Source organism: Pinus tabuliformis, chromosome 3_1, assembly GCF_031772625.1.
Source record: "Pinus tabuliformis cultivar Carrire ecotype Pingquan chromosome 3_1, CPIR1, whole genome shotgun sequence".
Lineage (NCBI taxonomy): Eukaryota > Viridiplantae > Streptophyta > Pinopsida > Pinales > Pinaceae > Pinus > Pinus tabuliformis.
In genome coordinates, this window is record NC_142301.1 from 110,682,992 (window position 1) to 110,696,688 (window position 13,697).

The window sequence follows — 13,697 nt, forward strand, 5'->3', positions numbered from 1 at the left end:
GGATATGCAGCATCATGTGGTTGGCATGCCACGTGACTAACTCCTACTTAAGCAAAGTACTTCTTTAGGTAGAGCCCGTTTCGGGGCTCCGCCAGCTGGTTTCCCTCAAAATCGATTAACTCATACGACCTTTTTTCTAAAACTCGTTTAATAATGAAAGGACCGTACCACATAGGCTTAAACTTGCATGCCCCCAAGGTGTCTTTATCTTGGTCATAGACCAAGACAAGGTCACCTTCAGAAAAGACTCGAGGACAAACAACTTTATCATATTGCGTTTTGACCCTTTTCTTATGAGCCTCATTCATTGTGGCAGTATCTCGACGCTGCTCATCAAGATGTTCCAAGTGAAAGAGGCGCTCTTGGAGACTCGAAGTCTCTGGAAGGAGCTCAACAACTAACTTAAGAGATGGAATTTCTGACGCAGGATTAACCTGAAACCCAGAATCTCAACTCTGTTTTGCATATACAAATTGCATCTTCAATCACTGCCTCAAATAACGCTCAAGCCAGGCAATTTCAACCCTCTCAATTGAGGAAGCTTTTCAATTTTCTCATTCACCCTCAAATAAGGATTTAAATAAACCCAATTAATTCGAATGAAAATTAATTACGAACCAATCTGAAATACCATTAACCTTCAACTCTGCATTGAGCGCTGCAGCTCAACACTTTACATTTCATAGAAATCAAACCAAATTATCATTCTAATGTTCCCAAAAAAACAAGGATCTGTTTTCGTCCTTCTCTTCAATGCGCCCAATGCATTCGCACCACAATACTCACCTTGTGCTGATAGCGCTCAACCAGTTTCTGATGGATTCAATTCTCAATCGGATTCCGTTCACAATTCAACTTAGGACTCTTCCGTAGAGTCTAAATTCCCCACGATTTTCCTGTACAAAAATCAACCTTCAAAACCAATCTTTCTCAACCTTCAGGTTATAAATCAACATTCAGATACCGATTTTAACAATTATATGAATTGTGTCAAATAGACAGAGTCCTTTTTGCAAAGCTTATATCTAGCAATCTCAAGCTGTGACACTTGCTTCTGCCCTTCAAGGAAACGCAGATTTCATCGATCCTAAAGTTGCCAACGCATTTGAATCTCTAGATCCGATTCGATGACTAACCTTCCACTGAATTAAAACATTCCAACTCTGACATACACTGCTATAATATCAACTACTGTTCTACGCGCTCCAAGCTCTATTCATCCACTGATATATCAATTCGGCGGTCCCAAATCTCAGTTATATAATAGATATATATATCTATATATATATATATATATATATATATATATATATATATATATATATATATATATATATATATATATATATATATATATATATATATCTATTCACAATGCTTCTGACGCGATTTTAATACACTCATCACACTCCAATTACCATTCCTCTCACAGCTACTCCAAATCTGATCGATCCGATATAAAACACGCATCTATTGAACGCCACCTATTCAAACATGTTGACACTGTAATTAAATCCGATGCGATTCATTCACAATTGACAATCACATAATTTAATGCCACGATTCTTGACAATTCAGTTGCTCCGATCCGATTTATCGGAGATCATCAATCGGATCTTTTGCAAGGTGTTTTCACTTCCAGCGCCAAACTTCTGATCCGATCCAAATCGGAATCGGAGATTTCTAGAATTTAACATCACTTAACTGTTCCTCGACTCCACATCATCGATGCGAATTCGCTGAGATGATGAAAATTTCAAAGCCAACATATGTATTAATTCCAGTCTGTTCAAAGTGTTGCGAAGTTAATTTAAACAAATTTTTTGTGTTGAAAGCCTTAAACTACTATCCGATTTACACTAACACTGAAGTTCTTTCAATAAACGTAGGCTGCACATCATTTCAATTGATTATACAGGCAAACAATATTCAAATTCTCACAATTTGTCATTCGTGTTGCACAGAATGTAATGGCGGCTAACCACCTTTTCACACAAAAACAGTCCTCCATTAATTTATCAAATTCCACACCAAATCAGTATTCAAATTCCACGACGCATCATATAAAAAGACACACGATATTTATTTTATGCACAATACACAAAAGAACAGTCTCACGATCGCCTCTATTACATAAGAATGAACTCTATATATAATTTAACTTACACAGTCTCCTCTAAAATTAGCTTTCGCTCCACACCAAAACTCACACTCATTATCAAAAACTGAACTTTCACGAAGCAAAATCTCTTCATTTATTACAACTTTCTCTCCTTAACTCTCTAACAAATCGGTACATAATCTTCTAATTTTAAAGATTCTAACAAATAAACTCTCCTATTTATTGGCGCTCACACACACCTGTTATAACAAATCTTATCAATAAGATAGACACACTTATTACAATAATAACTAATTATTTGTGAAATCGACCTCCTCAGTAAACTAGATTTTAACACACAGTAATGAAATTCACCCTGTGAAGCCACAACATGTGACCATTCCATCACATTGCTGGCTGGGTCTAGATGCTCCTGCATCAGACTCCCAAAGTTTAAATTAACCATGATCTCCCGATCATGCACTTCATGCCTGTGTCCTCCTGGATCCCATACTTGGTTTGATAGTCTGTCCTTGATTACTGTTGTTGTTGTTTGTTCCTCAAGTCTTCCGCCTTTGTGCTGCAATACCTCACTATCTACTGTTGTCCTTTTCACATATTTCATTGTTGCTTTGCTCACTCTAATTTGCAATTTTCCATTCTGTTATCACTCAGGTTGTCCCTCAGGTTGGAGTAAAGGGATACGGCCGATGTAACCACAAACCAACTTTGAACTGTAGGTTCTAGCCCACCTGTAACCAGAGAGGGATCTCTCTTTCTGATTTAGCTCTGTTGATGATGATTTTAGGATAGATTTTGAGTTATGGGGTTTTGTTTGTGTTTGTGAGGGAAGATTGATGTTTTCAGGTAAAGAGGCAGGTATAGTGTAAAAGTTTCAAACCATTGGGCATGGATTCAAGGAGTAAGACTGCTGGTGCGTTTTCTTGGTCACGAGAGGAATAAGGAGCAAGGTAGCTGCACACGGAAAAATTTTCAAAGTCTAAAGGATGGAAAGAATGCTAAGGAAGGAGAGGCAATTAAGAATCTCTCAGTCAGTTTAACACAGAAGGGCGGATGAACTCTATCTAAGGGCAGTAAAGAATCCCTAGATAACTATCAAACACATGTGAATTAGGGTAAATATGAGCCATGGGGAATTCATATTCATGTCCAATTCATTTTAGATGAAAACATAAAGAAACAGCAGAAATTGAGCCTAGAGTGCAGTTAAACAAGTTCTAAGCTAATCTTTCTTTTTGCTATTTAGATGGTGAAAAACGAAAACAGAGGTAAGAAGCACTTATTGATTCATGTTGCAGCACAAGAATTCCATCATTTAGTCTCCAGAGACCATTAACAACACATCAGACAGTCATTCTTCCAATCTCTTCAGCAATCTTTGATTAAAGAAAAAGTCTCAGACATACAGTGCGAGTCTCTAATGAAAAGTTATCAATCGACTAAACCTTGAAACAATACAGAGGGTGGTATATATAGGGAAAATCCTACAAAATTGTTTATTACAGCTGTGACCTAAACAGGTCTGAAAGTAAAAGATTACTTTTAACCTAAACCTATCAGAAATAAATGCAAGAAAATATCTATGGGCTGCGCTAAGGGCAGCCGTATCAAAACTGAATTAATGCGTTGTCCTTGGTGGCTTGGTACAGTGCTTCTACAATAACTGTGCATGGACTTCTGCCCCTTTGTAGTTCGGTGGCTTTAAGTTCTTTAACTGTGATTTGAGAGTTGGGATGGGCTTCCACCTCCTGATTTGACTTTGTTGGAGGCCATTCAATGTTGACCTGCTTTGGGAACTGAAGATTTTCATTAAAAAATTTAACTGATACTCTTTGCCACTTCATGCTTCCTCAGATACTCTTTGCCACTTCATCCTTCCTCAGATACTCTTTGACAAATGAATCGAGCTGGTTCTCTCTTTCGCTGTGGGTCAAATCAAAACTTAATGGCCACTGTTCGGCCCTCTGTTTCCTTTAGAGCTGTCTTTTGATCCTTTCTGTATGCCTCGCGAAGAAAAATGGGTCATTCGGCGCCTTTCGAGCTTGTTGGGGGATGCACAATGAGGGGCTTTCCACTTCAGCCCTTTTCCCATAGCCATGCGCGATTAGCGCCAGGCGCTAATCACGCATGAAAAACTGCCTCGGAATTTGAATCCGGGCTTCCTAAGCATGATTTTCGCCTTTCGCCTCAAAATTGATGATGACGTCAGCGGGTGGGACCATGGTACGGCAGATGACATGGCAGGATGATGTCAGCAGGGTGATGTCAGCATGTACGGTGGATGATGTGGCAAGGGTGACTCGGTAGGAGGCCGATGTTGTGCAGATAACGTGGCGTGGTGACGAGGCAGACACGTAGAACTGGATAAGTGACATGGGGCGCATATACAGAAGGTGGAAAGCGGTTTCATCGGACCGCTTTCTATACGAGGGCGGTATCCGTCAGAGCCCTTCCGATGCAATAGAAAGTGGACAAGTGTCTTTAGTACGGCAGAGAAACCGCCTCGCCATCGGAAGCTAACGGCCGAGCAGCGGGGCGCCTCCGAAATCGCTGAGAGCCGTCGGATGGGGAGGGCCCGATCTGACGGTGGACGGAACAGGTGAATCGGCGGGGGAATAATGGACGGGCGCGCGAATATTCGGATCTTTATAAACGCCGTGGGGAGGGTTTATACTTTGGTTTTGTGGGTTTATACAAGCGGGGAAGAACAAAATTTAATGTTTAGTAACACTTTAAACATTATCTTTGTGCAAATGAATGCGGAGGGGTAAAGTTATAGGGTTTTGAGGACAGCGAGGTGGGTAAAGGTTCTTGGTCTAACCAGAGGTTTAGACCAATCCCAGTTTCATGACACGGATGGGTTCACAATAGTCCCAGGTGGACTACTGTGTCCCAAAACTGAAAAATACATAGCTATAGTGCTATGAGGTGGGGTATGTACATAGGGGAGTTATTAACATAGATTTCGTAGGGGAAGGGCAAAACAGATAGGGATTTACATAATAGAGTTAGTGGTTAATATGAAGATGATGAGAAAGCGCTAGGGTAAGGAACCTTAGGCTATTTTGGGGAAATAGAACTTTGTAAAAGAAGAATGGAAATCCTTGAGTGAGGCAAATCTTCACCAAGGCGAATGTTATGGAACATGATGAGACTAAGAGGCTCAAGCAAATCTTGACCTCTTTGGGAAAATTAGTGAGTGATTTGGGGAATAAGAAGAGAGGGGAGTTAGTTATGTCCAGGTTGAGTTCCTCCAGATGAAAAACTGCATCTTGACTGTGATCTGAAAAGATATAACACTTAGAAACACAAAATTGATCATGGATCATCATTCTGCAACCTCGAAACTGCCTACCCAGCCTACTTTCCTAACATTTTTTTCTTCTTTTGGTGGGTGCACTTAGACTTGCAGACCCAGCTTTACAATATTTTCTTTTTTTTGTTCTCCTATCTAAGTCTGTACTTATTTCTTCCAAGGGCCCAGATTAAGCAGTTGGGCTCCTTTGATTCTCTACCTATCTACAGATCTGCCTAGATTAAGTTGTTTGGAAAGATATCATTTTCTATTTTATAAAACAGAAAATTGAAACCTAGGGAGGCCAAGATTAAGCTGTTTAGCCTTCCTTTTATAGAACATTCTTTTAAAAATGGTTAAGTCACCAAAATTTGGAACTCAGCAGTGGCATTTGGACTAGCACACTTCATGGCTTCCTCTTTGGTCTCTTCTGGAAATATGGAACATTGTAGTATGCAAAGTATGACATATTTGGCATGTAAAATGTCAATCATGAAAAATGAATACCTGTCACAACAGGAGGCTAACAGTGGTTCCACTTGGGGATGACTTTTCCTTGTGAAAAGCCAAGAACAACAGGTGAGACTGCCTTGATTTTCTGTGGTTGATGTGGATTGAAGGAGCTTCTTTATGCTGGCTGTTAGATAATTGAAACTTTGTAATATGAACCTCCTTCTCCTTAACTGAAATATTGTGAAATGCATAGCACTGCCTGCTTTCTTTTGCGTGCTTGCTATTATGTAGAATGTTGCTTGAGCATTGCCTTTGAAACATTCTCAAAACATGGATCAAAAACTGATGTGTTTGCTTTACTTTTGCTTTGACCAAGGGTGCTGATATGAACTAAAATACTCCTTTGTTTTGATATTTTTGACTGAAGATTGTAAACAGCTCCCCTTTACCATGAATTGCTGTTATGTGATTGTGCCACTCTTGCTGTTTTGTTGAAATTAGTACAGAGACAGAGCTTTTAAAACTGGAACACTTGTATTGGCTGTGTCTTCACAAGATTTATTGCTTCTCCTCTAACATTTAGAAAAATAAAACAAAACGTTGATATATACAAATATGACTGTACAAAAGATACATACAAAGTTGCATTGTATCCCTTAAAAGGGATCATGGTAATGTTTCAGCATACGGCCATTGACAGGGCCTTCTTCAGCAAAACTATCCTCTACAGACTTGAGAAAATAAGTGTTATTTCCCTGAACAACAGAAATAACGAATGGTCCCTTCCATAAAAAATCAAACTTGGCATGTTTGCCCTTGTGTGCCCTTGTCTTCTCTTCATGAGTCCCACCTTAGAACTTTGTCACCAATGTAGAAATCCTCAGCTTTAACTCTCTTATCAAACATCTTTTTGAGTTTTTATTGCAAAATTTGAGCTCTGTCATAAACGTTTTCTCTAGTTTGTTGAAGATGAAAGGTCTGATTAATCCTTCTTTGAATGTCATTTGGTTCAGCCTGAATTTCCTGTAACAGTCTGATAGTAGGAATGCCCAGCGATGATGGAAATCTGGCATCCATGCCATATACCAGCTCATAAGGGCTCATTCCAATGGATTTCTTGCTTGAAAGTTTGTCTGCCCATAGGGCACTTTTTGTGCCACTTCTTCTTGTTCTCTTCTAGCACTTTCTTTATGATGTTGATGAGGCTTTTGTTAGATGATTTGGCCAAGCCATTGCCTTGAGGGTAATAGGCTGTAGAGTGGCCCAAGGTAATATGAAATTTGTGGCAAAAACTAACCATCTTTTTGGATTTGAAGGCAGCAGCGTTGTCAGTGATAATTTTCTCAGGGCAGCCAAATCTAGAAAGGATATTGCACTCAAGAAATTGGATGATGATGGTGTCATTGGCTTGCTTGTAGGGGACGGCTTCAACCCATTTAGTGAAATAGTCGGTGGCTGTTAGGATCCATTTGTGTTGGCCAGAGGAAGAGGGATGGATTTCTCCAATGAAGTCAAGACTCCATTGTTGAAAAGGCTTTTCGGTTGAGATGGGTTTCAGGGGCAGGGGAAACAACTTTCTTTTTCCCTCAAAGATTTGGCATTTGTGACATGACATGGCAAACTTCTTTACATTTTCAAAAAGAGAGGGCCAATAGAAACCAGCTCTTAAGATTTTACCAGCAGTGGACTTCCAGTATAGATGTCCTCCACAATCACCTGCATGGAATTCTTTCATGACATTGTTAGTTTCACTCATGGTTAAACAATTAAGCAATATAACTTCATTATTTCTCCAAAATAATGCACCATCTATGACACAAAACTTTAAATCTTTCATTTTCAAAAATCTTTTCTTGGTTCTGGACAATCCTGGGGGAGCAAACAGGTTTAATAGTACAAAACATATATCAGCATACCATGGAGATGGTAAAAAGGTCTCATTGATTTGTGGAGTCGCCAACTCCTGTTCATTGTCCAGTTGGTTAATGTCTAAGGCTTGAAAGTTTGTTTCATACATCAGTTTGGCTAAACCTTTTCCCTTTATTAGCTTGGTTGGTTTTATTTCTATGTCATACTCAAGGATGTTTGCTATCCACTTGCCTCTTTTTCCTTCTAATCCCTCTTGGGTTAGTATGTCTTTTACAGCAGCACTTGGGACATAGGCAATCACATGTGAATATAAAATTTACACTCTGAAATCCTTGATGGCCTTAACGAGCGCATAGGCCTGCTTTTCCATGATTGGGTACTTCAAAGGGGCGTCTCTTAAGGCTCGGCTGAAAAATGCAATCGGCTTTTCAGCTCCCTATTCATCCTTTTGCAAAAGGATAGTAACTATAGTATGATCAGATGCAAAAGAAAAAATGATAAAATCTTTGTCAAATTGTGGGCTGGTGAGGACAGGGGTTTGGGTTAAGGCCGTTTTGATACTCTCAAATGCTTGCTTGGTTTCAAGAGACCATTTTACCTTGGCATCCTTTCTTAACATATTGTTTAATATTCGTATCAGTTCAGCTAGATTTGGGATAAATTTTCTTAAGAACTTGATTTTTCCAAGGAATGCTTGTAGCTCTTTTATGTTTCTGGGATAAGGGATTTGGAGGATGGCTTGGATTCTTTCAGGATCGATTCTAATCCCATCTTTTGATATGATGTGGCCAAGTAGTTTGCCTTCTTCAAGGCCAAACAGGGACTTCTTGGGATTTAAGGAAATGCCATATTTCCTACATGTTATGAATATTTGCCTCAAGTTCTTGAGGTGTTCTTCATCAGATTTAGAAAATGGGGTGAGATCATCCAGATAGACAACTAGGAAGTCATGTATTTCTTTGGCAAAAGCAATATCCATTGCTCTTTGAAAGGTAGCACCAACGTTTTTAAGTCCGAATGGCATCTTAACATACTTAAATGTTCCCCACGGTGTGGTAAAGGTTGTCTTGTCTTGGTCATCCGGGTGAACAAGTATTTGATTGAAACCTAAAAAGCCATCTAGCAAAGAGATTCTAGATGACCCCACTAATCTTTGTAGGATGTGATCCATCTTGGGCAAAGGATAGTGGTCTTTTAGGGAGACTTGGTTTAAATTTCTCAGATCTACATAGAGTCTAATCTCACTTGTCTTCTTTCTTGTGGGAACCAGATTGGATACCCATTCAGAAAATCTGATGGGTGCTATTATGCATGCTTCAAACATCCTCTTTACGTCCTTCTCAATCATGGGAAGAAGCATAGGGTTAATTCTTCTAAGTTTCTGTTTAAAAGGTTTCTGGTTTGGTTTTAAGGGAATGGTGTGTTGAATTACTGAAGTGTCATAGGACTTCAAGTCCTCATAACTCCAAGAAAATACATCTTGGAACTCTTTAAACAAATCAATGTACTTGGGCTTTTGATCGGGTGGTAAATTTTTGGACAATTTGATCATTTTGGGATTCTCTGTTGTCCCAATGTTGTGTTCTTCTATAGCAGCGTTCAATGGTTGTAATTTTGGCTTTCTGGGAACATCATTAGTGTCAAACATGTCTTCTAATGGGGTTAGGCCAGCAGGCAGAAAATTGTCCTTTAAGTCAATGATCTCTGCCTCTATTTTGGCAATTTCTTCCAAATGCATTTGTTTTAGCCGTTCTATGTTTGTTTTGTCAAAAGTAGTGGGGTTTAGGATTTGTTTGGCTGTTGTAGCTGTTACAGCCTGCTGGTTTTCATTTGTTTACTGTTGGACATTGTTCATAGCATCCATGTCAATGTTGATATTCGAAAATTCTGCTCAAGGGTGAGAAAATTGTTGATCTAGGCATCATTTTCAAAAACTTGCCATTCTTTAACGTTATTTGGGATAGCAGACCTATTTTTTATTTCGGCAGTAAAGTGATGGTTTGGCTCAAAAGGAAGCTTACATGTACTAGCAAAGGTGGCTAGGCTGTGTGCATGAATGTTATGCTCTCTTGAAATTTTGGCCAGCTTGAATTCTGTGAACGCATTAAGTATATTAGTGGCAGCAGTCCTATAGGCCCTCATTCTATTGTCATTGGTTACGAAATTACCTTTCATCTACTGTATGATTAAGTCAGAGTCCCCTAAAATAGACACTTTTGTAGCTCCTAGAGCTTTGAGCAGTTTAAGGCCTAAAAGCAGAGCCTCATATTCTGCCATGTTATTTGTGCATTTGAAATTTAGTCTGTAGGCATGACCTTCCGCATGATTGTTATGTGTATTGTGAATCCATACACCTGCCCCTGCTCCTAACTTGTTGACTGAGCCATCAAACTCTAAATACCATGTGATTTCTTGCTGGTGTTTAGTACTGAGTGTTTCTGTCATTCTTGCAGCAGGCATATTTGAAATTTCTGTTTGGGGAGGTTGTTCTAGGATGCTGGTTGCATTAATTTTTGTGACAGTATCATGGGTATGTGCAACCGATTCTTCGTTGATTTGTGTTTGTTGTTCTAGAGCCAAAGGCTCATCATCAGTTGGAGAATTTGTATTGTCATTAAACAAAATAAAGGAATCCATATCAGAATGGATTGAGTAAATGGGAAAATTTTCAGGCTTACTCTCACTACTTACCACATATTTCATGAGTGTTTCTCTGTACAATCTCTTTGGTTGCCCAAAGACTGAAATGGTAGCATAGGATAGGTCTAGTTGAAGGGATCCTTGGAGCTTTGCTCCCCATGATCTTGACAGGAGCATACCATATTTTGGTGGGATGTCAGCCACCACCACATCCATGAGGATGGTCTTATTGGGATATTGGACTAAGGAGACACATAAGTCTTTAATGAGGCCTAAACACTTGACTTGACTTGAGTCAAATGAGTACAAATCTTTGTAGGGTCTTGTAATATCAAGGTTCAGCTTTTCCATAACTGCTTTGGGCATCAGATTGTGTGATGCTCCTGAATCAAACATAGCGTTGTGCAAAACTTTGTCATGTATATGAAAACTGACATAAAAGGGGGTAATAGGTCCATATGTTGTTTTTCCATTAACTTCTGGGCCAAACAACAGTTCAGGGGTATCATCCAGAATATTTACATCATCCTTATTCTCTGGTATTTGAAGTGATCTTTGAATTTGTTGCCTGTATACATCGTGCTTGGCAAGTTCTGAGAGGGGGATGGATATCTTCAACTTAGCTATTTTTGCCTCTAAATTAAATGGCTTTTCCAATGGAGTCTTGGTGTTGATAATGGCAGTTTTTTCTGTTTCGTTTGGATTATCTGCTATTTTATATTGTTTATCAACGTTATGGGAATTAATTGCTTGCGGTTTTTCAACTTCAGGAGGGCTTTTTGGAACGCTTTTTGAGTTTTGCTCAGAGGAAGAAGGTGGCAAAAACTGATCTACAGAAGGTTGCGCTTCTGTAATGTCTTCTACAGTCACTTGATGTGGGTTTGGGACAGTTGTATCAGCTGGTTCTGTTATGACAGCCTTGCTCTTAATCTTGTTGGGTTGTTTGCCATCCTTTGTTTTGCTAGGTTTAGAAATGTCAATGGTCCTAGTTCTCAGCTTATATTGTTTGTGTACTTCATACACAGCAGTATCATAACCTTCTTTAAAATCAAAAGACTCACTAGACTTAGTCTGAAATTGACTTAGTTCATGCTCATCTTGGTCTTCTTGGCTTAAGAAAGTCTGATTCTCACCCTTTAGATCCATCAGATTCATGTGAGTGTCTTTTGTTTTCTCGTTGGATGTAGATCCTTCAACATAGTTATCTTGGAAAGGGGGTCTTATGTCATGGTTTGGGCTTGACCTACCAACATTTGTGTTCTGTGTTTTCCTAAAATTTGGGTTCCTTATGGTATTGGACTGTTGTCCTTCCCATGATGATCTCCTCTCAACGCTTTCTACTCTTTCTCCCAGCCTTTGTAGGCCACTGATAATAGCATCAAGCTTTTGATCAAAGGCTGAGGGTTCTTCTTTAAAGGTGGTTCTTCTTTCCACTCTAGCTCTATTTCTTTTGGCAATTAGGTTTGCCTCTACGCTAACAGCAACATTTTGCATATCTGCAAGGGTCTGAGGAGCTCTTTCTTTTAACTGGTATGCCATATCCGGGTCGAATCCATCAGGGAATTTATACAAGGCAAGGTCAGGTGGGGGTCTTAAGTTCTATGGTATTGCATTATAGACATTGTTGAACCTTGCACAGTATTCCAAAACAGTCTCCTGAGGACCTCTTTTAATTGTATCATATTCAGCTAGTATGTGCAAGGGGTCTTTCTTTTTCTCCCATCTATTGGTAAAGGATTGGTAAAGCTCATCTGGAGTAGTTATGGAATTTGCAGCAAGTGATCTGAACCAAGTTCATACATCACCTGTTAAACTTTGAACAAAAATTCTCATTCTCACGCTGTCATCATCTATTTCGTAGTTTTCAAAATAGTCTTGCATCTTTTTGGTATGCTGAAGGGCTGTGAAAGGACCGGTACTATCAAAATAGGTAATTTTAGATTGGTACTCCTGAGGTAAAGCCCCAGGATTAGCGGGTAGTTGCAGGGGTGCATATCTATTGGCCATATTGGCAGGGATAAGTGGGACAACGGGGATAACAAGAACAACAGAAGTAACTGGAACTGCAGTTGTGGTATTTTTAGTATGTGCAGTGAATGGAGGTGTGGATGGAGTGCTTTGAGATGTGGATGATGAACAAGGGGAAGTAGGGGTTGAACGAAATAAAACCTTAATAGGAGTTGGAACACAACTTGGGTGAGCTGTTTCAGGACTCAATTTAGCAAAATATTCTTGTCTTTCTTTCTTCCTAAGAATCTTTGGGATTAAGTTCGGATTGTCCAAAGCAACTGGGGGATTTGCGTCTGGATTTGACCTTGTATATCGTGGATTCTTCTTAGGAGCCAACTTCAGAATTTGTTTTTTGGTATTTTTCTGGGAATGCTTTTAGAATCGGCAAGGGACTGATCAAATTTTGGAATGGATGTGTATAGCTGAAAACTATCATGAAGATCGATTGAAGCAGCTTTTGTCTACTTCTGTCAGTGCAAAGCAAAAACAGTTTCAAAGGCTACCCGGCTAACATTCAGGCTTCATCTGTAGTTTTAAGGAATATACAGCAATTAGAAAATTGATTTCTCAGTGGATCCTTCCAACCTATTATGTGAATTTAACTGAGGAGGTCCCCTGCGGAGTCGCCATTATGTTATCACTGAGGTTGTCCCTCAGGTTGGAGTAAAGGGATATGGCCAAGGTAACCACAAACCAACTTTGGACTGCAGGTTCTAACCCACTTGCAATCAAAGAGGGCTCTGTCTTTCTGATTTAGATCTGTTGATGATGATTTTAGGCTAGCTTTTGAGTTCTGGGGTTTTGTTTGTGTTTTGGAGGGAAGATTGATGTTTTCAGGTAAAGAGGCAGGTATAGTGTAAAAGTTTTAAACCATTGGGCATGGAGTCAAGGAGTAAGACTGCTGGTGTGTTTTCTTGGTCACGGGAGGAATAAGGAGCAAGGTAGCTGCACACGGAACAATTTTCAAAGTCTAAAGGATGGAAAGAATGCTAAGGAAGGAGAGTCAATTAAGAATCTCTCAGTCAGTTTAACACACAAGGGCGGGTGAACTCTATCTAAGGGCAGTAAAGAATCCCTAGATAAATGTCAAACACATGTGAATTAGGGTAAATATGAGCCATGGGGAATTCATATTCATGTCCAATTCATTTTATATGAAAACATAAAGAAACAACAGAAATTGAGCCTAGAGTGCAGTTAAACATGTTCTAAGCTAATATTTCTTTTTGCTATTTAGATGGTGAAAAATGAAAACAGAGGTAAGAATCACTTATTGATTCATGTTGCAGCACAAGAATTCCATCATTT